This window comes from Emydura macquarii, unplaced genomic scaffold, assembly GCF_026122565.2.
Source record: "Emydura macquarii macquarii isolate MOO-44397 ecotype Brisbane River unplaced genomic scaffold, CSIRO-AGI_Emac_v2 contig_1253, whole genome shotgun sequence".
NCBI lineage: Eukaryota > Metazoa > Chordata > Testudines > Chelidae > Emydura > Emydura macquarii.
The window spans coordinates 102,590,908-102,618,223 of NW_027131390.1; the positions used below are offsets into that span (position 1 = coordinate 102,590,908).

General features: G+C 47.5%; 1 protein-coding gene across 1 annotated transcript in view; it reads right to left on the reverse strand.

The window, feature by feature from the left end:
• The window catches only part of SLC15A2 (solute carrier family 15 member 2), a 154,724-nt gene that overhangs the window by 122,467 nt on the left and 4,941 nt on the right, over positions 1 to 27,316 (reverse strand). Inside the window, exons 2-3 of the mRNA XM_067549643.1 lie at positions 11,116 to 11,296; positions 9,736 to 9,915 (exon numbers count right to left, since the gene is read on the reverse strand). The gene's annotated coding sequence lies outside the window, so the exon portion shown is untranslated. The remainder of the gene's footprint in view (positions 1 to 9,735; positions 9,916 to 11,115; positions 11,297 to 27,316) is intronic.

Genomic DNA, 27,316 nt, shown 5'->3' on the forward strand with positions numbered 1-27,316 from the left:
GTTCAGCTTCAGCCACCTACCTACCTCTGGATCAAGTCATCTGCAACTGAAGCTGTGAAACAAAGGACTGAGGCCCATCCAGTTACTGGATGTATACCAGAAGAACTATACAAGCCTGCAAACTCCACAATTCTTCTAGAAACCTGACGTATATGGACTTTCAAATCATTTGTATATATCTGGTTGCTTTAAGCCTTTAACATTTCTCTTATTGTTTGTTCCTTTCTTTTATAATAAACCTTTAGTTTTAGTTACTAAAGGATTGGCTGGCAGCGTGGTATTTTGGATAAGATCCAAACTTATATTGATCTGGTACTTTGGCTGACCCTTTGGGGTCAGGGGGAACCTTTTTAGTAAAAAGCATAGAGTTTAAATAACTGGTCTTTTTACTAGACCTAGTGGCCAATTGGGAGCCAGAGACTGAAATGCAGCAGAGGGGACTGTGTGTACTTGTATTTTGGGATTCTTGATAACCTGGGATAGTCTGGGAATTGAGAAGCACTGTTTGTGGCTGGTTGGAAAGCCTGAATTCAGTGTCACCTACCAGCGCTGGAAGAATCTGTTCTCCTTTTACAGCCTGCCCTGACCTTGGCATTTTCAGGTGGCTGCCCTAGGCACAGAAGGGTCACAGTTCCTTCCTCTGTTTTCCTTCATTTCTTCCTACTGCTGTTTAAACATGCTGGACTGGTTTGAAAAGTCAAAATGCTTCTTCTCTAAATAGAGGTTTACTCTAGATTTGGAGATAGGCTGTTTTCCCAGGACCCTAAAGAAAAATAGCCTTTCTGTCTATGGTGCTTACAATTACTATAGTGTATAAAAACAGTGCTCAATGCATTTATCCTCACCACACCCCTGTGCAGGACAGCAGTGCCGTTATCTCCATTTTACACGTTGGAAACTGAGGCAAAAAGAGATCAGAAGATTTGCCCAAGGTCACACATGAAGCCTGTGGGGGAGCAGTAAATTGATGCTGTGTCTTCAACTCCCAGAGCAGCACCTTAATCATTGGACCATCTTGCCCTCCTGTGGAGCAACAGGCTGGCAGCCCCCCATATTTGACACTGGTGAGAGGGATTTTACTGGTGCAAGACCCTTTTCAAACCTTCAGGGGAGATGTGGAGACTTTTCAAGATGACTGTGCAGAGACCCACTTAGACTCCCTCAGCAACGGTGTGTACGTGGTTGCAGCTCCCAGCCAGGCTCCCTCTGACCCCAAGCTGCCAGGCAGGAGGTAAGTCCCAGAGGGAGCCTGGCTAGGCTACGACTGGGCAGGGGATGGGATGGTTTGGGGCCCCTGGCTGGAAAATTGGGCACCCCAAGCCCAAGCTTGCTGCTTCCTGACCCTACTCCCCCCCCCCTCCTCCAGTCCTGGTGGCAGCAGAGGCAGGATCAGGACTGCTTGGATGGGGCTCATGTCCCAGCACAACTGCCACCTCCTGCCCCTGCGTGACCCTGTGGGGTGATGGAGTCAGGGTAGGGCACCCACCGGCAAAACAAAAAGTCAGCACCTCTCTCTCTATGGCCCAAATCAGAGACCCATCAAAATTTAGGAAAGTTCAGACATGGATCTGATCTTTAAGGCTCAAGCTCCATTATGCTAATTTAGGTCTTGCTCTGTAAATATCCCCACAGCAGCATGAGAATATAATTGGATAGGCAAGCGAGAAGGGGTGGACTATAGAGAGAAAAAAATACACCGTCACTATAAAATGGGGAACGTAAGATTTATGAATTCAAAGGGAGGTGGGGTAAAACGGGAGGCTTTTCTTGGTTCATGACTGGAAGAGTTAAATGCCATTTCAGTTTTATTAGGAAATATTAAAGTGAACCTTGCAATGAAGGTGGCCATTATTAAGTGGCCCCAGAGCCTCTATAAGCAAGATTGGCACCACACCAATATGTCACTGCTACAAAATTACAACAGTTTTTTTTATTATCATAATCTATCCTACCTAATGGTCTCTTCATCTTGCAGCAAAAAAAAATCTGCAAAATCTAGGGAAACTGAATCCAAATGGATTTGAGAGTTAAGTATTTACATAGGTAATCAGCCCTGCATTTTTAATTTAGGACCATGTGGAAGTGATGGTTGGAGCTATTTCAGGAGAGAAACAGTTCCCGCATTCATTGTTTTTCAGAGATGTGGCTGAAATGTGGCGTAGGGTCAAGTTGAGCACATGGTGTGCTCTATGAAAGGTGGCCAAATGGCAGCCCATGGAGATGAAGGGTTCAGCATGTAATAGTCTTATTTAACTCAGCAGCTTTCAACTGGCTCAAGACAGAGCATGTCAGGCTACTGCCAGTCAGCTCTATGGACCACTTCTCTGTACAAGAGGGGAAGGGAGCTGCAGTTGGCTTTGTTGTGTGTATCAGTTAGGTATGGCCTTCACTCTGCTGGCCAACTAGAACGCCCTGGTTTTATATACTAGTCTGCAGCCAACTACAGCTTCCTGCAATGATGGTCCCTCCCCAACAGTGCGTGCATGCACACAAACACACACTCTCTCTTTCTCTCTCACTTCAGGGTGATGGGACAGTAAAGAAGCAGCAGAGTGTTCTTGACTGGTACAGCTGCGGTGAACTGCCTACTAATTCACAGAAGTCCGGTTACATGTAGCTAGTCCACACATTATAAAGTGCTGTAATTTATTGGAAGATAAAACGCATGAAACAGACACTGTAAACAAAACTGCCTCTGCCAACTGCTGCCTTTTAAAGCTCTGCCTGTCCTGCTGTATTATCTCAGATCTCCTAGCACAGCTCCCTGCCTTATTACAGCACCCATCAGAACGAATAGCCCCATTCCAAGCAATTACATCTATACAGATATTGATACCGAACATGAACATGTGTCTTTCCCCTTCTCCCGACCCGAAGTTGATGGTAAAAGCCTACTGGAATAATATGGTATTTGAGGGATTTGTTGGCTGTGGTTGTCACAATGCTCAAGATGACCGCATCAGTCAGATCCAGGCAGAGGAGGTGAGTGAGTTTTCATCTGAGGTGAGGTGAATGCTGATGTAAAAGTGTATCTAGCAAAACACTGGGTCAGATGCTCAGCAAGTCTAAGTCTGCCAGGCTCCATTGAAATCAGTGGAAGTAAGGCATTTTACACCTCCAAAGGATCTGGCCCTATGTTTAGGGGAAGAGCTGGCCATAAATTATCAAATGTGAAATAAAATTGCAGTTCTCCACCCAGTGACATTTGGTTTGTATTTGCCTGCTACAGCACTCTGGTATTATACATTTCTGTCACAGTGACCCTCTGTCTGCTGTTTACTCAAAACATAGGAAACTCTGATCCACCACTGAATCGACTGCATGAAAATTTAAGTGGGGAAGCTCTCAGACTGGTGCTCAGTCCATTTGCATTCAACACCCTCTGCCTGAACTCATTTCAGGCAACAAAGGCATTCAATGAATTGTGTTTATAACATGCAATAAAACAGAAGCGTTGGCTCCACCGACAGGCGTGAAAGGGTGGGACACATGCTGGCCTCCTTTTGTCCGATGGGAACAGAAGGGTGAAAAAAAAAAAAAAAAAAAAAAAAAGTCAGCTTCTCCAAGTCGCTCACTTCACTAATCTTCCGGGTTGATTCCCTTGTCCTGCCTCCCATCTTTTTTTGAATAAGTGGACAGCTTTTCTGGATGGTTTGTTTTAGTAAGCCAGGAGAGGTGGTTCAGTGGCTAGGGCACTTCCCTGGGAATCATGAGAGCTAGATTCTACTCTTGGCATCACCATTGCCCTTGGACAAGTCTCTGGGCCTTTGTTTCCTCTCGGACCCATCATTTATTTAGACTATAAGCTCTTCAGGCAAAAACTATCCCTTACTAGATGTTTGCACAATGCTCAGCCCCATTGGGTCCTAATCTTACTGCTGTTGTGAACAGATAATCAGAACAAGTCTCCTTTTCTAGTGCCTCATGTTATAGCATGACCCCATTGCTCAAGACATGACCTACTGGAGGACCTTTTGAATCCTGTAATGTTCCTAAATGTCAAGGTGGCAACAGTGGTCACAACAGCCTTTTCCCACCCACACTTGGGAAAGTGACTGCAACCATCTCTGTCAGATCCAGCCCTCACTACCACGATCCACTCCTGCACAAACTACAGATGAGGTTGCAGTAGTGCACACTGCATCAGTCTACTCTTGAAGGTCACGTCAAAGCTGGTGCAGAATGCAATCGCCCACTTGTTAGACCATGCTAGCCTCAAGGTCACGTTACAGCAGTTCTGCAGCAACTGCATTGTTTCCTATTTACTTCAAGATGTTGAGCTGGATCTGGTAAGTCTCATGTGACCTGGATCCTGACTATCTGAGACACCACACACCTTCCCTAGCGGCTTGAGATCAGCTGTGGTATTAGAGCTAGACCAGTCCCCAGCTTTGAAAACATGGGCACTATAGGCAGACCGTTGTCTGAGAAAAGCACTAGTTTTCTTCCTCTGGCAATTCAGAACCAGAGCTCACAGACTATAGACATAGCAAGTGAGATGTACCATCTCTGTGCTCAGGCATTAGCCTGGAGGGCTGGGAAACAGATGAGTGGGTTGATTTGCAATTTTTGGAATCTTTACTTTGATTTTTTTTTTTAAAGACACATTCAAGAAAGAACAGAGTACGCAGGGGCAGTCAAGGGACATAAAGAACACCAATCTCAGGTGCTATCTGATAAGACTGCTACAGTCCAGAAAGTATGTACATCTAGTTAATATTACACAAACTCATAGTAAAATGGAGAAAAACTGGGCAATTTTGGATGCTTATCTGTTAGAGTCAGAGTTCTGCATTGCCACATCAGATGCTCTTGGTAAACCATGGATGTTATGGCATGTTGTCAAATCATTCATATTGCAGCACTGCCTACATGGTCTCAGCCAGACTGGGGCTCTGTTGTGCTAAACACTGTGTAAACAGATTGTAACTGACAGTCCCATACAACTTGCAGGCTCCCCGCGTTATTGGACCAGTTGACTGTAGGATTCAACTATGCAGCCAAATTTTAAAAGGCAGCCATTAGTTTTCTTTGGACACAATTCCATTTGAGTTGCTAGCCTCTTTCTGCCCAGTCCAACTTGAACAAGCCATTTTTCATCTTTCTTTAAAAAATTCAAGGACACGGCAAGGCTCCACTGCCCACCACTAGGACACCTCCTCCTGGAAACTTGAGGGATTAGTTCCATCCAGCTCTGATGCCCCCTTCATTACTTGGTTGCTCTCCCTTCATGACTTGGCCCTCTGGCCAAATTACAAGAGTCCTCCCATTCCAGGATATTATTACAGTCTTCCACGCCACCCTAGGCAATCGTTAAATCCGCTGGCTGCTCCCTCAGTGGCTAGGACAAACAGACCAAGATAGTCTTCAAGTTCAATGCCCAGATTGTGCCATTCATTCAACGGCTGGTAGGGAAAGCCCTGCCCTCCCTCTGCTGTGGGTTCCAGTCCAGGGCCCTGTCTCCTACAGCAAGGTCTGTTACTAGAATGAGCCTTCCTACCACTCCCCAGGAATATTTCCTGCCTTGCTATCCCAGGCTTACCTTCTCCACACTGCTAGCTAAACCCCTAGTTCCTGGATGCACCAGACAAATCCTTCCTCTTGAGTCCAAATCCCTTGTCCCAGGGAGAGTGACCACAGCCCTCTTGCTGCTACCAGCTCCCTGGTTTTAAAGAAGCCCTGCCTGTTCATGCACAGGTGAGCTTCCATTAATGAGGGAATGTCTCTCAGCCTAAATAGCCCCTAGCTTGTTAAGCCTAATAGGTTAATTAGCTCCTCTGGCCTACAGTAACTCCTTCAGGGGGAGTACACCACACCACACCACAGCTACCAAGGCAGGAAATACCTGGAAAAGGTCAGTTTTGGAGACTGTTCATCTTTATGGCATTTAACCTGCAAAACCAAAAGCTGCGTGGGATTCTTCCACTCTACAAGGGTGATTTTAATCTAATTCACCGGGGGAGAATAGTTGAGTTTGAACAGGTCAGAGGTATGGCTTGCTCCGTTCACTGCTTGTTGTTTAACAGATACCAAAAGACCCCTGGAAAAGAAATTTACTCTTAAGTTTGTTCAGAGATTCTTTAGCAAGTTCTCTGGGCAATGCGTGTTTTAATAACATTTATTTGGAAACTAGGAGTCTTTGGTATTTAGTCATGTTAGGTTAGATATTGCTTGTGTAACACGTGGTACAGTTAGTTAGTTAGTCCCCCCATTACGCCTCTGGCGTCTAGGGCAGCGACAAGGCTCCTCCACTCCTATCTGTCTCTGGCAAGTCTTTCAATGGTTCCCCCACTGTGCCCCAGGTTCTTTAGCTCAGCTTCCACAGCTCCTCACCCTGTAGCGATGCCCAGGATGTATAATCCATAGCGTCTCATCTCTGCTGTGACCGGAGCTAGCTTCCCTGTTTCGTACGTTGTTCGTACGTTCCAAAAAAAAAAAAAACAAGTTTGGTATTTGTCTTGGTGTTAAGCACTTCAGTCTTCATGCCAGTGGCTTCCTTTCAGCTTTCACCGCTGGCCGTCATACACGTCATTGACTCTTGAAGGCCATCACACCCAGTAATGGTTGGTTTCTGCACTGCTGTTTCTGTAATATATTTTGTTTTTTACAGGGCACGGTTGTTAGCCCTGTGCCTAACCCTCAACCTGGAGGGCCAGGGTATCTGTTTTTGTCTGGCCCTTCCTCCACAGACCAATCTGGTATGGTTGAATCTACCAGGAGCAAAAAAGCCCCCAACACAGTACAGTGGGCATCCCGTTTCCCTCTAGTGGCTGGTCTGCTACAACAACTCAACTTTCCTTAGCTCAGTGTTCGAAGGAAGTTGGGGTACAATCTTGAGTGATAATCTAGGACAGCCCACCCTGGGTGTACCTAGAGACTTTGTACTAGGTGCATTTGGCAAGTGGCAAGATCAGCAAGTCTATCTCTGCCCTTGTCTCCACCTACAGCCCTTTTTACTCCTTCTGTTCCACGTATGCCCCGTACTCACTTTCTCTCTCACTCCACTTCCTCACCACCCCTTATGCCTTGAATGACCTCCCTGTTAACATGCTCAAAAATCCCCTCACTCTCTCCTTCCAGTGCCCATCTCTCCCTGCACATTGTCAACATCTGTGCCAGTGATGGCTGTGGAACGTTTGCTTGGAATCTAGAGGTCTCCATGACAACCATGGGCCATCCCAAGCACTTTCCAGATCAACTCACATTGGTGAGCAAAGTCTGGGTCAGATTTTTAGGATGGGATGGGGGTGGGAGGTGAAAATACACCACTGTTATGGAGGATAGTGCATCATTAGCAGTAGTCTCATTCCAACGGCAGGGCAAGCCACCTCGGTCACACACTGCAGCAGAGAAGCAAAGAAAACTCGTCCCCTTGCTGCTAGTGTCTGTGAAATCCAGACCAGCTGAACCATTCTATGTTCGGGACATCCTGGCTTACCCAGAATGCCTCTTCACAGCAATAGCTGACTGAGCAGGTCTCTTAAGTCAAGACTATAGCGTAGCTTCATCTTCCAGCACTTCTTGGAGTGCTCAGCCCTCCCATCATGGGAGGAGCATCCTGTCAAGCAGTCCCACAGCTAGCAGGAGGACATAGTGGAGCTGACGTTTTGAGTTTGACGTAGCTTTTGGTGTCACTGCTCCATTGCAAGCCATGGGGCACAGTCAGCATTTCCATTACAAGTCCCTGCTTTCAGCTACTCAGAAGCAAAACTACATTACAGACACCTAGCTCAAGGAGATGCTGACAGCAACATTTCCACCAAGACATTGACCCCACACACAAAGAGACATGCTGACACCCTTCACAGGAGTCATTGCAGCCTGTCACACTAGTGACAAATAGGAACACAAGGTCACAGAAGGGAACAAATTTCTTCCTCAGACGTCTGACATCCCCAATCACATGAATGAGCCAGATCCTAATGAGCCGCTCAGCTGCTGTTACTCAGTGTTTTCCAGCTGAACACCCATTTTGTCATTGGTGATGGGGGGGAAGTCATTGTGAAAGGGTTACTTCTTTCTGCAGCTGCTGCCTCAGTTTCCTTCCTGGATCTGAGGTATTTATACACAAGTCTAGTTCCAAAGCAGAATCTCCCCTTCCCGGCTCCGGTTTAATAGTCTCATTAACATTATATACATATGTAATCAGCAACCTCTCCCCATCCACACCTTTTTTCAGGTTCAATATATCCTTCTGTTCCAAAGTCTAGGAGCCATCTCTTAGGTCTCCACAGGTTCTCAAGACCTTCCCCTAGGTTACTGGATCCAGGTAGTCATTATCTTTTAGAGACTTACCTGGAAAGGACTAACTCCCATTCCAGTCTCCCTGAGAAGGTAGCTACACTCTCCCCCAGTTCACAATGGACAAGACCCACCTTTATATTCTTCCCAGTAGGCCCTGTTGTAGACGACAGTCACATGATCTGGGAGGAAGCCAGGCACAGGTGAGAGCTGTATTTTGACCCTTCTTAAAGTCCCAGCCATGGTATCCTGAAGTAGCTCCCCTACGTGATAACAGTGATGTGATGCATCTCTGCAACACACCAATTTAACTTCTTCATCCTTTCCCTTCTGAATGGTAGGAGGGATGGGGTGTATCAGTCCGCCCTGCACAGCTGGTGGGTGCAGTCTTTCCCTGCGTGTGCATGGTGGGATGGGGAAAGATTTGGGAAATGGAGCCCAGCGGCTCCGACCACAGGAAGCAGATTTGCTCAGCATTCTCTGCTCAACCATGGGAAGGCAACTGGGATGTTTGTGATTATCATGCCTTGGATCAGGGGGGACAAGAAGATGCTTTGATCCCACCCATTGTGCCCTGCGTGTGCCCTCCCTCAATCAGGTAGAGAGCCTCATGCTCCCTGCCCACCTGCCAGCACTGCTCTGGCCTCCCGACTAATCAATGTTGCATTTTCCCCATCCTCAGCCTGACCTCTGCATGTGACCTCCCTATATCCTGTACCAGCCTGGCCAGAGGGAGCAGTCAGGGAGTGGAGGTGGAGCAGGCTGGGAAAGGATAGAGTTCAAGTGCACATTCCTTGACCTCTCTCTCCAGCCCTTTAATGGACTCTTCCTCCCCAAGCCATTTCCCCCCACCTTCTTCCTTTCCCCGCCAAGGCCTCCTTGATCTTGCCCATCATGTTCTAGGGTGCAGTCCCAACCAGTGAGAGGTTGCGTCACCACTTGTAATATAACCCTGTGTGCCCCAAAATGCTTCCGCTACTTGTGGCTCCCAGCCGAAGAGAGAGACATCCAACAGCCAGCATGCACTCCATATTCTGTATGCTGTATGGCTCAGATTCAACCACTTTGACTGCAACAGCCTGCAAGAAGTACTCACAGACACACTCTTGTCTTTCCCAGACTTGGTTAACGTTAGCAGATGACCCCAACACACCCTCAGTCCCAAACTTTCCCAAACCTGTGAGCTCTGAAAGGTCCAGCCCTCTCCTGCAACACTCAGAGGAATCATCAGGTCCGTTTGCTCCTTCAAAGAGACAAAACTTAACAGCTTGTCACATGAAATGGAGTCAATTTCCACTTTAAATCAAACACAGCACCGGGTTAGTTGAGATTAAAAGTAAAACAAGTTTGTTAACAAAAGAAGATTGGGATCTAAGGGAGTTCAAGTATAAAAGAAAGTTAGAAACAACTACAAGCAAATACAAGTGCAACCAAACATGTAAAAGTCTAAAACTTAATCTAGCAACGTACAGGCTTTAAGATGGTTTTACTCACCCCCCAGTCTTCCAGCAAGATTGCTGACCCCCTCCCGCTCTCCTCCAGGAGACCAAAGTGCTGGTTTTCTTCTTAAGTGAAAGAGAGAACTTGGGCTTCTGGCCCCTTTCTTCTATAATCCAGTGAACCTTTGAAATGGATTCTTCAGAGGATTACCCCTCAAGGTAAAGTTTATTCAAGCTGTGAGAAAGGCAACATGGAGATAGGTGGTGAAGAAAGTTGGTGTTTGCTAAAATGCAAATTGTTCTGTTTTCTGTAGTCTCCTCCCCTGTTAGTATTATTGACCAGTGAGTTATTAGTTTTCCAATGATACCTCACAAGGCATATCTTGTACAAAGATTATTATAACAGTGTGTAGGGTGTGAATACATGGGGGTTTAGGGTCACACCCTCTCAGTCCCTTTTGACAAGTAATTGGCTTCTCACCGGCTCACTGCCATTTTGTCCCCCTTGGGTGGGGGGATCCTAGCACTGCAGAGCCTGGTGGAGTTGGGACTCAAAGCAGGCATAAGTCCCTCACTGGCATTCCTCTCCGTAGCCAGAAACCCTCCTGCTTCCTTAACACAGCATCCCACCCACACATGGTCACCTTCAGGCCATGGAGATGAGCCAACTACTGGGTGACACCCATGTGGGAATCCCAAATCCCGTCTGTCTCCCCACCACCTCCCGCCTTGCGGATTTTCAGCTAAGCAGCCAAACAGCTGGCATCTGCCTCTTGGACAGTATTTCAGATCAGAAGCTATCTGCAATTCAAGCAGTGTAGACCCAGCGTGAATGAAGCTGCAGTCGATCTCAATTAAACACTGCTCCACTCTGGCACTGAGATTGTTGCCAAGACATTTGCAAATCTAATTAGTTTCCCTTTGAAAGTAGGGCTCTTCCCCAGCTGCGCTCGGCTTACCAAAACATTTTGAGCCTGATCCTGCAGCGTGCCACGTACTCTCCGTTCTCTTAGGGGACAGCGAGGCTGCAAGCGGGAGGTGTGATTGCAACCCGAGCTAGCTTTAATCTAGCTTGTGCAGGTACCAGAGCAAGGGAGCTGCAGCAGCAGGCAACAGGACTTGAGCATGGCCTAGCTGCCCATGTGAGTGCCCAGGGTCCCAGGCAGCTTTGGATAGCCTGCCCCGAAGCCCGTGCAGCAGCAACTCTGCTATTATTGGTGCCCACGCTAGCTACATTAAAGCTAACACAGGTATGTCTACATGTGCTGCAGTTTGCAATGTAGGTATGCCCTCAGACTTCAGTGAGGGTGAAGGGCGCTCAGCTGCTCTCAAGTGTTGCTCGCCACCTCCTAAGAGCAAGTCTTTCAAGTGCAGATCCTTTGTATCGTCCAAAGTTCGGTCAGGATTGGCCTCAAGTTTTAAGCCATTCCTTTACCTGTTACTCTCACTCTGGTGGGTTCTTTACATTCTCCTTTGCCAGATATAGGCCAGATCCTTTGCTTGAAGTGATGGCGGTAGCAAAGAGCAGCTCTGAAATAAGATAAGCCTCATGAAGTCCTGCCATCAGCCTCTTTGCAGCTCTGATGACCTCTTCCAATTTCTGGTAGATATAGTAACTGATAAAAGAAGATAAAAGGAGAATGAAATGTCTAGTTTCTCCAGCCCCGTCCATTTAATGATTGCCAGGCACTTTATAAACATGAATGGATTTAACCCCCCAAACATCCCTGTGAGGTGGGTAAGCACTGCTCCATTTTCAATAGCCATACTTTAGTTTCCCCAGAGAGAAGAAGTGACTCTCCCATACATGGAATCTGTGGCAGGGCCAGGAATAAAACCCAGGTCTTCCAAGACCCAGCACACTGTTTTAATTACAAGTCTTCCTTGAGAGGACGCGCTATATTTTTACAATTTCCTGACTGGGACAAAAATGGCTACCATGGTAAACCAGACGGAATAATCATGAGTAGCTGTATTAGAGAAGTGTCGTAAGGCCACATTGTGCTAAGTTTTGTACATACACACAGTCCCTTGCACTAAATCGGCAAGACAGAAGGGTGAGGCAGGAAGTATTATCCCCATTTTACAGATAGGAATTAAGGCAGAGAGAGATGAAGTGCCTCTGCCAAGGCTACACAGGGAATATGTGGCAGAACCAGGAACAGATCCCAGAACTCCTCAGCCCAAATCCAATACCTTAACTATGGGGCCATCCTTCCTCTCATGCATTCCCACAAATTGCCTTAGCTGGAAAACTGCAATTCATTTGTGCAGCCGCTTACTCTCTATGACTTGCTGCTGGGACTTTATTTGTAACGTTTAGAACACTAACATATTTATCAGCTTAACTGAGAGGCATGCTTTTGTTTTCAAATGGACCAGGGAAAGCAAGAGAGAGTTGAAGGAGACTATCGTGCATGGACAAGGGAGTAGATGACCTAGTATATCATTTCCATCTCTAACTTCTGCAAGTCTGTGATTACCCTGATTGTGAAATCCCCTTCTCCTGTTCACAGCAATGTAGGAGAACTCCAGCCCTTCTTTAGCACTGAATTCAATTTTGCATCTTCCCTTCTGGGGCCAGCCCTTCGTCACCCAAGTAGCCCCACTAAAGTCAACAAGATATTGCGTATGACTAAGATGAGCTAGATTCTCTCTCTCTACATTGACTCATGGAGTCTGTTAGTGTTTTGCCACTGTACGCTCCACCACTCATCCCGCTTTGCCACAGCCTGATGGACCAAGTTTGTGCCACGTTCTGCTCTCATAGGATGTCTACACTGCAGCTGGGCGCTATCATTCCCAGCTCAATTAGGCATATACACACTAGTTCTGCTTGAGGCTGTGCCTAAACAGAGCTGTGTGGCTGTGGTGGCATGGGTGGCAGCTCACACTAGCTGTCCAAAAATGGACCCAAGGGCACAGGTGGAATTGCATGCAGGCGGCTAGCAGGAGCCGCTGCCCAGGCTGCTGTGGCCACGCTGCTATTTTTAGGTGCTAGTTCAGCACAGCTGTGCACGTAAGTCTTTAGACATGGGAGAAGTGCACCTCCCAGTTGTTGGGTAGTAGACACAGCCTTGGTTACACTGGGTAACTTGGCGGTAGCGCCATTGACTTTGCAGTAGAAAGTAGAATTGCGTCCTGCGGTTTTTGAAAGCTTGGTCTTATGTTTGCATTTCACTGGTCTGTGTAACAGGGTGGCTGGCCCTTACGGCTGGAGCTAGGCCAGTCTGATTACAGAATGAGCCAAACCTGGGAGAGCTCAGGGTGATTGTCCTGTAAAGAGCAGCAGTAGGCTGCAGTGGAGTGGAGAAGGTTCAGGAAACGGGAGAGAGAGAGAGAGAGAGAGAGGAAAAAAAGACTGACTCACTCATGCAGAGGAGACAGAGACCAAGAGAGCTTTGACAGAAAGAAGCTACTTAGTAGGAGGATCCTGCTAGAGACCCTCATGGAGAGAAGGGTTTGGGCCAGGAATTCAGAACAGAGGGCCAAGGAAGGCTGCATTTCAGCTAAAGTAAAGCCCGGGAGTACCAGGCTCAGCTCTGATTTGAGACCCTGACTGGAAGGAGGGTTTGGGGGCCTGAACATCACAGGGCTGAAGAAGGCTGAGCTCCAGCCAGGCAAAGTCTGAGAGACTTTGAACTAGGACCTAGCTCTGGGAAGAAAGCCTGGGAACTCCCTATGTAAAGAGAGAGAGTTACTGAATGGGGCTTGAGGCCTGAAAGGTTGGTATGTAGGGACTTGATAAATGCAGAGGAATGTTTTTATTAACTACAGACTGAGTTATTAAGGGGCCCTGAAGAGGGGAGAAATTGGTAAGAGCACTGCAGAGTGACCTCTGGCCTTGAGGAGGCGCTGAGGAGGCAGATAGATGGCCTTGTCACAGTCTGATTAAAAAGGACAAATTCACCAACCATTCAGTGCTTTTTTTCCTCCTGAGACTTTGTTAATTGGACTAACCCAGCCATTGCTACTTCTTTGTCCTTCTCTCTATCTTACAAACACAAACAGGATACGCAGCCCTCTTTGTACTTCGTGTTTTGCTGGACAGATTTTATCAAATGTAAGGAGTAAAACTACGAGGCGTTCCAAGGACATGCTGACCACGTTTCTCTGTGAATGTGTAATGATTGTGAAATAGTGTCAATTCACAACTCATTTTTCAATATCACACTCTTATGATATATCACATCAGCAGTTTTGACCCTGAATTGAGAGGTATGAAGAACAAAAAAATGTATAAAGAATAAAAGCCCAGATTATGGAGAAAACACTGAGTACTTTTTTGGCCATCTGCCACTTTTTGGCTAGTGGCTGGTTATTAAAGCTGATGAGATTCCAAGGGAGAGAGGAAGTGGTGCCAGGACACTCTGATGATGGGCACTTTAGATAAACAGATGGACAGGTTGACCTGTAGGCCCACTTTTTAAGTAAGCCTCTAATTTTGCACATTCAGTTAGTTGCAGGTGCAATCAGTTGTATTTAGCGTTTAGCTCCCAGTCTGGTGGTGCAGTCAGGTCTCTAGACACGGTCATTTATGCCTGCAATTGATTGGTGACACAAAACTGCAGGTACAAAAGGAATGGTGACTTTTACCTATCTGGCCTGTAGATTGTAGATTAGATATTGTGTGTATCTGGGCCCCAGGGAAGCAGAAGTATAGGAGTAGGGTCCTTCACTCACCAGGATCCCCTGCATGGGGAGCCACAGGAAGACTGAAAAAGGGCAAACTTAGCACCTATCTTTTAAAATGAGAACAAGGAGGACCTGGGGAAGGTCTACAGCCTAGTCAGCCCAGCTTGGATATCTGGAAAGATATTGGAATGAATTATTAAACAATCAATGTATAAGCACCTCAAGGATAATAGGGTAATAAGTGATACCCAACATGGATTTGTCAGGAACAAATCATGTCAAACCAACCTAGTGTCCTTCTATGATGGGGTTACTGGCCTGGTGGATAGAGAGGGAAGCAGTAAACGTGATATTTTGATTTTAGTAAGGCTTTTGACACAGTCACATATGACAGTCCCATAAACTAAGGAAATGTGGTCTAGATGAAACTACTATAAGATGAGTGCACAACTGGTTGAAAAGCAATACTCAAAGAGTAGTTCTCAATGGTTCGCTGTCAAACTGGGAAGACATATCTAGTGGGATCCTACAGGGATCTGCCTTGGGTCCAGTACTATTCTGTCATGGGACTGGTACTCTCCAACATGTGCATTAATAGCTTGCGTAATGGAGTGGAGAGCATGCTTATGACATTTGGTGGATAACACCAAAGCTGGGAGGGGTTGCAAGTACTTTGGAGGACAGGATTAGAATTCAAAATGATCTTGACAACTTGGAGGCTTGGTACGAAATCAACAAGAAGAAATTCAATAAAGACAAGTGCAAAGTACTATACTTAGGAAGGAAAAATGAAATGCACAACTACAAAATGGGGAATAATTACCTAAGCAGGAGTATTCTTACTTCTATTGTATGGCTTAAAACCAGCAACGCTAGATGTCCAAGTCCAGGCTGGTGATCCAACGGAGTGAGTCATGTGAAGCAGAGTGGATGACAGAGATACCACCAGGATAGGATTTAGAAGAATGATGGACACAGTCATAGTTTGAAGTCTGTTTCCACAATCACAAATAGGGTTGTGTCCCAGTCCTCATGTATGGAGGAGGTAGGTTCATCTGCCATGTGACATGCAGATGAAGCTCAAAATGGACCACATTTTCCATGGACGTGAAAAGTTACTAGGTTGTGCTGTTGGGTCCTTGATTAAAGGTTTGTTCAGCCAACAGTGAGATCCATTTGCAAAGAAGGCTGGTATCATTCTGGGGTGTATTAATAGGAGGGTCACATGAAAACTTGGGGGCTAATTGCCCTGCTCTACTCAGCACTGGTGAGGTCTCACCTGGAGTGCTGACTGCGTCCAAATCTGGGCGCTGCGCTTTATGAAAGAGGTAGACAAATCGGAGGCAGTCCAGAGAGCTGCAAAAAATGACAAAAGGCTCAGAAACCCTGACCTGCAAGGCAAGATTAGAAAAACTGGGCATGTTTAGTCTTTGGAAAGGAAGATCGAGGCCTCTTGATAGTCTTCACATCTGTTTAGGGTCTGCTGTGAAGAGGACAGCAATCGGCTGTCCTCCCTGTCTTCAGAGGACAAGAAGCAATGCGCTTCATCTGCAGCAAGGGGGAATCGAGGTGAGAGATTAGGAACAACTTTCCAGCTCTAAGGATAGTTGAGTGCTGGACCAGGCAGAATCCCTGTCACTGGAGGATTTGAAGAACAGGTTGGACAAACCCCTCTCAGGGATGGTCTAGGTTCACTTGGTCCCACCTCAGTGCCGGGGGCTGGACTTGACTTCTCAAAGTCCCTGCAAGCCCTATATTTCCATGATGAAGCTGGGAGTGGGGGGGAGGGATAGAAGGGAAACACACCCTTTCCCCCACCTCATTCCCTATCACGGGCAGCCCCTCAGCCACCCAACACATCTAGTAAGGCTCACCAGGCCCAAGAAACCTGTGTTCCCCGCTCTAGTCTTGGACTTTTCTTCTACACTGAGGCCACCTCTCTAGTCATCCCTTTTTCCCCCTCCCTCCCTCCCTCCCTCCCTCACACACACACACACACACACACACACACACACACACACACACACACACACACACACACACCCACACACACACACACCCCTCTCTCCAGTCCTCCCCTTTTCTTCCCCCAGCCCAGCTCCGTGCTCTCTTACTGCAATGGCTGCTTACTGCCCAATGCTGTTGGACTCTGAACACAATGCGCCAAAATCAGTCATAAGCCCAGACAAGTCTACAAGAAGTTTTCCAGCTCTCTCAATATGTATTCTACAGCAGCTTACACTCAGGGCCTCTTACCACCAGATAACTCACATTACCCCTACAGCTGTGAATCTGCCCACTGAGCGTAAGGGGATCTAGGTTGGTCTGACTTACCCCAGTTCCTCAGTGTATACCTTATATCAACTAATACTCCCTTACATATCAGTTAACAAGTTTATGGAGGCCATGTTAGTATAAGGAATTCTCACTTCTACCACTTTACACATAGCTGGGTGGCATTTTTCAGACTAATAGGTTTTGTTTCAACATTTTTTAAATGAAATGTTTTCAGTTTTGAAAGTTTGCTAGATTTATTTTAAAAAACAACACACACACAAACGGAAAACAAATTGTTTCAGGTCAAAGAATGGTTTGCTTGCTCTGCAATGAAACGTTTTCAGTTTTTTGTTTTCATGAGAAAAACCAACAAGCTTTGGGATGACTCAGAACGACGTTGGAGTTGGATTTTTGGTTCAGCCATTGGAAAAAAAACCAAAACCACCAAAAAAACCAACACACCAAATGATTTGATCAGATCTATTTGCACACCCCTACTTCGATTCAGCCCTGTGACTGAGAAAACATAAAAAGCACAAAGTTCCGTCCATGAGAGTCCAGGAGAGGGCACTATCTTCTTACCAGTCAACAGTTTCTAAAAGCAAATACACTTAGGGTTATGGAGCACATGGGAAGGATTTTTATTTACTGTACTGCATAGTTCCAATCCAAGAGGAAACCCTGTATATGTCCTAATGGAGAGGTTCTGAGAAAACATCTACAGAGCAAACCAGCTGGAAAGGAAACCGTTGATGTGTCCAAAGCAAATATGCTGGAGAAAAATTTCCCCATCGACTAATTCTCGGAGATTATCTATTCATGCTATTTTGTGTCATTTGGTCTTAGAAAGAGGACCACTAACCAGTTATTACACACGTGGTTTGTAGTTTTATTTCCTGTATATAAAAGGTGTTTCCCTCTCTAGGAAGTACACACAGGATCCTCCAGCCCTACCGTTTGAAAATTACAGGCTGAATAAACAATAGATTTGTAGTATTAGAAATCAGTCCCTTTATTATTACTTATATTACAATAGTGCCTAGAGGCTGTAGCTGAGGTGGGGTGGGCTCAACTGTGCTTGGTGCTGTACATACATATTTGAGAGACAGTCCTTGCCCCAAAGAGCTTGGAATCTAAATTGACACAACAAAGGAAATATTATCCCTGTTTAGACAGGAAACTCAGGCAGACCAGGGGTGAAGTGGTTTGTCTAAAGGTCACATAGAAAGTCTGTGGCAAGGCTGGGAATTGAAACTAACTCTCCCATATCCCAGTCCAATGCCTTAACCTCATGACCACCCTTATCTACTCCCTCCATTGGAGAGATTGATTGTTCACAGTGAGTCTACACTAGGACAGTTTTGCTGACACTTCCCTCTGTTCTAACCATGCTCAGATCAGGGTTCCACAAGATGGTGCTTAAGATGTTGGCAGCTACCAGCACCCTTTTTACAGGAGCTTTTGCATCAAGATAGCTGAACAAGTGGTGTGAAAACAGCACAAATATCCTGGTGTAGACAACGCCTTCCATATAAGGATTAGATCCAAGAGGGTGCGATGTCTCCTCGTGAACCCTGCTGTTATAATTCTAATATAGACGTATCAAGCAGGCAAACCTTTTGCTCTGAGTAAGAGAAGGGATCGGTAGAAGTGCAAATAAATTTAAGTTTCTTGGCACTTTCTCTAGAGGTTGTTTGTTACAACTGGCTTCATGGGATTTTTTTATGTTAGTTAGAGAACAAGGCTGTAAAGTGTTTAATATCCTCAGCAGTCACTAGCAACAGCGGATGGACATCTCTTAAAAATATTATTTTAGCCTGAGTGACCCTTTAACAGCAAGAATGCAGATTTGGTTACTGATTACCTAAAAACAGGAAGGTGTGTTCTGCCCCTGACACAAACTCTTGTCAAGGAGAGATTGACATGACAATTTGGATTAAATATTTGCAACCGACATCAGGAAACAGAGGAAGAAAGTAGTCAGTTACAACACAACAAAAATGCAGCAGAAAGGGTTTTTTCCACATGACTGACTCTTTGGAAATTTTGTTCTGCTTATTTTTAACAGCTGCTCTTAGTGCAGGGGGTGGGGAGGAGGAGGACACAAGCACCTCTGGGCCTGACAAAGAAAGCACCTCTTCAGAAAGACTTCTGGTCCCCTATAGGTCTTTTAAAAAAAAAAAAAAACTTAGAGTGAAGCAATTTTTAGGGGGAAAAAAAAGCAAATACAACGAGACAAGTTAAAATACTATGAAAGATCACACCATGCTATGCATGTGAATGCTGAGTTCCCACTGAAGTCTGTACAGTTTTGCAGTTGATTTCAGTAGGCCCAGGATTTTAGTGATCTAAGGCATTAAAAACAGGTGAGTAGATGTGGTTTTAAATAAATTTGTTATTAGCCCAGGGCCTTTTAATTAAAGTGGGTTATGTTGCTGAGTGACGGTTCTGATCCTTGCAGAAGTTAGAAACAAAATCAGCTGTGCTGAAAGCTGTTTCTTTCCACCTATCTCAATCTCAAAACACACACACAGAAGAGTTAACAGCAGGGCTTGTTGACACATGCTTTTATCTTGACACAGCTAATATTTTGCCAGCTTATTCTTGGAAATTCAAAGCAGCCAGGTCACAGACAACACTTGCACATACTGGTGGTGTGGTAATGGGCCAAGCTACTTTTTTGAATTTATGTATCTATTTTTCAGTGTAACTACACAGGTTGTAAGTTACTGTAGTGATAGCTACATGCTGACTCCCTAAATTCCTCCTGAAGTTTCAACGAGCTATAGCGTTAACTATCTACATTTGAAACGATACAGTGGCACAGCTGCACCATGGTAGTGCTTCAGTGTAGACACTGCCTACTCCAGAGGTCCCCAAACTGTGGGGCGCACCCCCCTGGGGGGCATGGAGGAACTTATTTTAGGGGAGGCACGGCAGGGCCCAGGCCAGCCCCCATGGGGGATGAAGGGGGCGTGGAGGAAATGCCCCAAGCTCTGCTCTGCTGTTCCCCGCTCAGCTCGCCAGCCCCCATGGGGGATGAAGGGCGCATGGAGGAAACGCCCCAAGCTCTGCTCTGCTGTTCCCCGCTCAGCTCCACAGCCCCATTCTCAGTCTCGGCCCCTGGCCTGGCTGGGGCTGCGACCTCAGCCCCTGGCCTTGGCCACCAGCTGCTGTTCCTGACTCGGATCCCAGCCACCGTAGCCCCACTCCCAGCCCCAGATGGCGGGTGGGGGGCAGGGGTGCTCAGACAAAGGTAAGGAGAGGCACAACCTACAAAGTTTGGGGACCACTGGCCTACACCAATGGGAGGGATTCTTCCCTCAACCTAGGTAATCCACGTCCCTAAAAGGCAGTAGTTAGGGCAACCGAAGAATTCTTCCGTTAATCTAGCGCTGTCTACACAGGGATTGAGACAGTTGTACTACACCACTCAGGGTGTGCATTTTTTACACCCTTGACCGATGTGGTTGAATTGACCTAATTTTCTAGTGTAAATTTGGCTGTGGTGTTGTAAACTGATACCACATTCTATTCCAGAGGTGGCTGCATTACAGTGGTGGATGAATAGATTTTATCCCTAATCTAGGAGGCTTCACAGGAGTATTATGAGGCTTGATGAATTAAAGATGTTTATCATACTTCAGGTCCTCAGATGAAAGTTGCTAGAGAAAAAGTTATACTCTACTTTCTAGTTACTTTGGTGTTTAAGAACTCAAAACTTTAAAAGCAGATCCAAGATATGAAAATTAGAACAGTAAAGCCTTCACATATAGGCACCACATTCCAGAACAGTTTTTAATACATATTTAAGGTGAACCGTAATTTTGTGCCCTGCATACATACTCACAGAGCAGGCTGTAATACACTATGAAACATTATTCATTAAATCCAGATAGTTAAATTTTAAAAGGCACATACATCTTAATCTACTTGACAGGAATAGTTTGGAACAGCTCTTAAAGAGTCATTATGGGCTACAAGATAAATAATACATACCTGACAACAATCTGTTGTTACTATATGTAGTCAGTTGATGTATATCAGACACAGAAATGTCTGCCGATTTTTATAGAGTCATAGAATCATAGAAGATAAGGGTTGGACTCGATGACCTAGTTCAACCTCCTGCTCAAAGCAGGACTAACCCCAGCTAAATCATCCCAGCCAGGGCTTTGTCAAGCCGGGCCTTAAAAACCTCTAAGGATGGAGCTTCCACCTTGGAGTCATGGATTCCAAGGTCAGAAGGGGCCATTGTGATCATCCAGTCAGACTTCCAGTATAACACAGTCTAGAGAACGTCCCCAAGATAATTCCTACAACAAATCCAATCTTTAAAAAAAAAAAAAAAAACCACAAAGAAAACGATGGTCAGTTGTGAAGAATCCATCACATCCCTTGGTGAATCGTTCCAGTGGTGAATTACCTTCACTGTCAAAAAAGTTACATTTTATGTCCCAAGTCTGCAATTCACTGCACATGTACAAACTTCCTTGAGGCTTGGCAGAGGCACCAAAAAAAAAAAAAAAAAAACCCGCAAGATTAGGCCCTTATTTAGTCTGAGAGGCAGCATGGTCTAGTGGATCGAGCACAGAACTGGAAGCCAGGAACTCCCACAATGCCTTGCAGAATGACCTTGGTCAAGTCCCTTCACCTCTGCCTCTCAGTTTCACGCTCAGTAAAAGGGGATAATACGTGCCTAGCTCCCAGGTACATTGAGGAAGGTTAGTCAACAAAGCCTTGCATAATTCTGCTCACCAGGGGAGAGTCGTTTTGGGTGACTAAGGCATCGTTAGAGTGTTTGATGATTGGGTGGTGACAAGAGGCTGGGCAGACTGCGCCCGGGGAGGGTTATGTCTTGACATGATGGCAAAGCTGCAGCAGTGACTAAAAGCAGTTTGAAAACGTTACGAGCTGTCTAAGGGCTCCTCTTTGAACACAAATTTCTGCTCCACCATGTGAGGTGCAATTTCTTCTTCAGACTTGATATGGCTTCTGTGGGGCACCTTTCCACAGGCTGGGCCTGAATCCTCATTGCCCCGCACCTCGAGCGGTCATGTACACCAGGACAGCAGGGACACAGCGTGGGTGTAAAGTGCTGCCGTTCCCATTTGCGCTGGCATGAGTGACTGCACGAAAGGCAGCACAAGGGGGAGTCAGGCCCATTGCCTACAGCCACCGCACTGGACTAGCTACACCTGGGAGCCTGGCCTCCATGGGCTCAGCAAAGGCCTTTCCGAAATCCACCCTCCTGTCTGTGGAATGCAGTACCCAACCCCTTGCTGCCAGCGAAGGGCAGAGCAGTTCTGCTAGGCTTGGAGTGGCCACCCCATTGTTAGCAGCTGTTGCAGGAGAGGGACCAGGGTACACTGCACACCAGTGGCGGACCTTTCCCAGTGTCAAGCCAGTCCACAGAATACCCCAGGGGTCCGGCCAAGGGAGAGGCTAAGGAGCATGGGCAGAACTTTCCAGAAAAAAAGATGAGTGATACCTAGGACCCAACAGGCGGTGGGGTTCAGTTCGGTGATGGTGGCCCCCTCGTCCCTTCACCTTCCTCCTCCTCCCCCCACTCCCTCCATTACCAGCTTCCTCAGTCAGTCCCTTTGGATGGCAGGGAGGAGATGAGGGAATATAACACGGATACACTCATGGCCTTTCCCTCCTGCGTCCCTCCACACCCACAGCTCTGGTGCCCCTTGCTCCTAGTCCTTCCGAGGTGAGGCTTCTTCCCCCCTCTGCCTGGGTGAGGGACGAAGGGGTTAGAAGACGGGGGAGGAGGAGGAAGAGAGCAGCTGGGAAGCTTCGCTCCCTCTAGCAGGAGGCTGAGCACGGGGCCTGGCAGGGGTGTTTGTCAGGAGGGCTAATGCAGGAGGAGGAGGGGAGCAGAAGTTCACTGCTCTTGCCCATGAGACCTGGGCAGTGGGGCAGACCTCAATGAGGCCAGGAGGCATCGGGCAGCAGGAGGCAGACCACCACGCTCCCCAGCAGGCAGCAGGCCAAGAACTTGTGAGTCCTTTGTCCTCTTCTCCCATGAGCACAGGGGAGGGAAGCTGCAGGGCTCCTGCTCCGCACAGTGGGGGGCGGGGGGGGAGCGTGTTGTTCGCTCAGTGCTCCTCTTAGCTGTGCCTGAAGGAGCCTGGGCTTGGCTCCTGCCAGCAACGGGGTCAGGACTTGCCAGCCCCAGGCGGAGGAGCCGAGGCCCAAAGCGGAGTGTGTGTGGAGATTTAATCAGGTTGCCAACCCTCCAGGACGGTCCTGGCGTCTCCAGGAATTAAAGATCACGTCATGTGACGAAACCCCCAGGAATACGGCCAGCCAAAGCTGGCAGCCCTACTGAAGAAGCCCGGCTGCAGGCCGAGCCAGTGAGTGGGCGGCGGGGCTAGGCTGGCGGGTGCTGAAAGGAGAGCTGTGGGTGGTGACTGTGTCACCTGGCACCCATGGCAAGGATGGGAGACAAACCAGCAGGGGACCACCTGGCCAGGCTCTTCACCCTGGAACTTCGTTCCACAGCCACCCGATAGGACGGTGCCTGCACAGGAAGGAGATTAAACAGGCCATGCCCCATGCAGCGCGGCGTCACCATTTAAAGCAAAACAAATCTGGCAAACTGGGGGGGGTCAGTCTGTACCACTGCTGAATTTTGGCAGATTTTATGGCATTATGTTAGGCTATTACTGTGCCATGGAAAGCCTCTCGGTACGTGGATGCCCCGGGAGTTAGCAGGGTTGCATCATGGCTCTGCCAGGCCAGAGGCGTGATCAGCTCTCAACAATTGTCTATTCAAGGTAAAACCCCTTGGGACACTGGGTTTGCTTTACCTGCCAGCAGACACTTCACTACAGCCTCTTGTCTGAATGGAGGGGGGTTTGGGAGGGAGCAATGGAGAAAAATCACCAAAAGGCAGAACAAACGAAGCAGGAACTCATGGGGGGGACTGAGGGCGAGAGCCAGCTTGCATCAGATAAAATGAGGACGGCTGCTGCAGGGACAGGGAAGGCAAAGGATTGGAGGGCCCTGCCTGTCTGCCAGAACACACGGACTCCCAAGGGAGGGGAGAGTCTTTAGGGTGTTGTGTGTGATCTGTACTCACCTGTGCTCGAAGTAAAGGAGCAGAAAGTTGAGCGACTGAATAAGACGTGTGTGCGTGTGAGTGAGCCACAACTGCTTCACAACTGCTGCCTGTCCCTGCGGAAGTTAAACTGTAAACCAGAAGCTTCATGCCTTTTGTGGGGGGCAGCTCTTGGCGAGGGGTGTGTGCCAGGGAGTCTGAAGGGTCAATGCTGGGTCCAGAGGGGCTCGGCAGCTGGACAGCGGGTTCCAGCACTCGGAGGGGGTGCAAGATAGAAGGCGTGAGCCCTGAGACTGTGCCTAGGGACCCCAAGATTAAGGCAGCGGCTGGACTCGGGTCTGACTCCAGGAGCATAAAACGTCCTGGGGATCCAGAGCGGAGGTTTCGATTCCCCTCTCAGCAATCTTAGTGGGGGGCCAGGAAGGTCTGTGGTAAGAGGGGCTGAGTCAGGAGACCCGGCTTCTATTCCGATCTCTGCCACTGATTCACTGTGTGACGTTGCACAAGTCACTTCCTCCTCCTGTGCCTCACTCTCCCCATCTGTGGGGTAGTGATACTATTTCCATTTCCCGGCCTCTCCTGCAAGAGACAAGGCGGGGGAGGTGCTATCTTATTGGACCAACCTCTCTTGGCGAAAGTCGATTAGAACTCCACGGAGCTCTTTTTCACGTCGGCAAGTTGCAAGACTCAATCCACTAGTGCTACCCAAGGGCTTTGGGACCCTCCAATGGAAGCCACTCAAGGAGTGCCGAGAATTATACAGGGGAGATCGCTTGTGTTGTACTTAAACACCAGTCTTATGGCAGGCCAAAATAATGCACCAAGTCTGGCCCCCGCTTCTCTTTGTGTAAGGAGGACGACGGTGGGGAATCACGATTGCCAGGTGGCTTTTTGCAGCTGAACATCCATGCCAGCAGGAGGGCCCAGTGCTGCGGGAGAAGATCACAAGTTACATTTGCACTGGCCACCAGTCTTCAGTGGCGTACCAAGGAGGAATGGGGGGGGGACCCATGCCCCCAGGCACCAGCCAGGCCCTCCTCCGAGGAGCTGGCCCCTGTTGCAGGCAGCCAGGGCGTACTCCTGGCCCCTCCGCCCCTGCACTGGGCGCCAGGAGGAAACCACGGGGACCAGGGCCCATAAGCCCCTCCCTCCCCGCTGCTGGGCACCCCCGCTGCCCCCACAGTGGGGGAGGGGGAGAGTGGGAAACAGGCCTGCAGATACACCCCCCCCCCCCCCCCCCGGGGCACTGCCGACGCTGCTGCTGCCACTGACTGTGGGACAGGGACAGGGGAAAATGGGTCCACAGCACCCCCGGGCGTTGCCGCTGCCACTGCTGCCTCCAATGGGGTGAGTGGGGGAGTGCAGGACCTGGGCCCACAGACACCCCCCTGCCCTGCATGGCGCAGCGGGGGAGGGGGGGGGAAGGACACACGACACCAATGTAAATAGGGCGCCGGAGACCCACAGTACACCACTGCCAGTCCAGCATGCCTGACTTTAATAGAAGCCGCCCTACTTTGGATCCACAGGAAAATCAATGTAATCCCTCAGCCATCCCACAGCCCATCAGAAGAGCTAGAACTGCCTCTCCCTCTCCAGGGGGAATCCCCAGTGTGTTCAATACACTCCTTCCAGATGGTACTTTCTAGTCTAAACTCACTGCGGGAAGAACCTTTTTAGATAACAAGCCTGCCCCACTCCCCTTGATGGCCATGCCCCATACCCAAATCAGCAATCCACCGATGGACGGAATCGCCCACCAAGATGAAGACTCTAATTCCGCAAGCTGATCTTCATGGACAGACCCCATGGAGTTCAGCCAGGTTCTGCCTGGATGCTGGGTTCCACCCACACAACTCAGCTTGCTGGCGTGGGAATTTGGTTTATCACCTTTCCCCGCAGAGCAGACAGGGGTTATAGAAGCTGCAGCCTCTAAACAGACAGAAACTGTCCCACTGACTTGCACGCCTGATCTTTTGTTAGATTTCAAGAGATGTAAGCATGTAGGAGCTTTTAGAAGAGCGATCACCAAGATCAAAGGCCCTGATGTAGCACAGCAATCACTTTGGCTTGCTCAGCTCAGAGACTTTGCGCATTATAAATATACACAGGGCCTTATTAAAAAGTTAACAAGTCTCTCTCTCAGGGAGCGCAATGACTCACCTGTGGAGTAGCTGGTGTTTCATCACCAGTCGAGATTTAAACAGTAAGTCAGCACAAAGGGAGAAACAGGCACAAAGCTTTTGTTTTACAAATTAATTGGGGACAGGGGGAATCCCCAGTGTGTTCAATACGCTCCTTCCAGATGGTACTTTCTAGTCTAAACTCATTGCGGGAAGAACCTTTTTAGATAACAAGCTGATCTCCAGGGCTGAATGAATACACCTGCCCTCCTCCTCTGTATCATTGGCAGAAACAGTGCTCTTCAACGGGGCCAGGATTTCATCTAGCATTCATTGAAAGGCAATGGCAAAATTCCCATTCATTGCACTGAGGTCAGATTTCACCTGATATTTGTGTTAGATAATGAGGGGCTAAGCAATCAAAGCAAGAGACCCAGGGAAACCCAGCTACTGATTTTAATGGGCTTGTGCTCACTTCTGTTAGACTGCATTTGATCCAGCATTATTTCTTTTAACCAGATTTATTACTGGCCTTTGCTGAACCACCAGGCATTGTAATGCTCCACATAGGCTGTTGCCTTGTGCTCCTTAGGTTTGCTGTTTCCAGCCGTTGCCTCTCATCTTATGCTTTGATTATAAACTCTTTTGGGTGCATACGCACACGGAACGGGATCCCAATTCCCGATCTGGGCTTCTAGGCAAAACAGCTACTGCAAAACGGCTAAATAACTGGCCATCCAAATACTTTGCTTTGCCTATGCCATAGACTGCCAGACTCCAGCCATTCTATTACTTAAAGGAAGCTGCTTACTTCACCCACTTATCTCTATTGCCACTTTGTTCTTAAGGCAGGATGAAGCAGACACAGAAGCTGTTTTCATTCTAACCGGAGCTCTTAATTAGTTGGAAATTGGTCTTGAAAATAGCTCAAAGAATGTTCAGGTCCACCGGGAATCTAAATATGAGGATTTCTTGACATTAGCATGAATGGCTTTATCAAGATTCAGGGAACAGACTGAATTCTTTCATAAACGGACTTCTGTCCACATGCAATTAACAAAGTTACAGAAGGAAGTTGGTTAAGAGATCACTTTTATCATCCAACATCAGCTTCAGATCTTGGGTCAACAGAAGGACGGTTTACATGGAAGTCCAATAATGTTAATTCTAAGAGGCTTTTAGAAGATGCAATAATAATGGGGCATTTCAATTATCTTGTATTGACGGGGTATGTGTCACCTCAGTAAGGAATGCAGAGATAAAATTTCTAGACACCATAAATGACTGCTTCTTGGAGCAGCTAGTCCTAGAACACACAAGGAGAAAGGCAATTCTTGATTTATTCCTAAGTGGAGCACAGAATCTGGTCCAAGAGGTAATAGCAACTATAATGTAATTAACTGTAACATCCTTGTACAGAGAAAAATCCTAAAGCCACCCACCACAGTAGTATTTAACTTCAAAAGGGGAACTACACAAAACTGAGGAAGCTAGTGAAATGGATATTAAAAGGAACGGTCACAAGGGTGAAA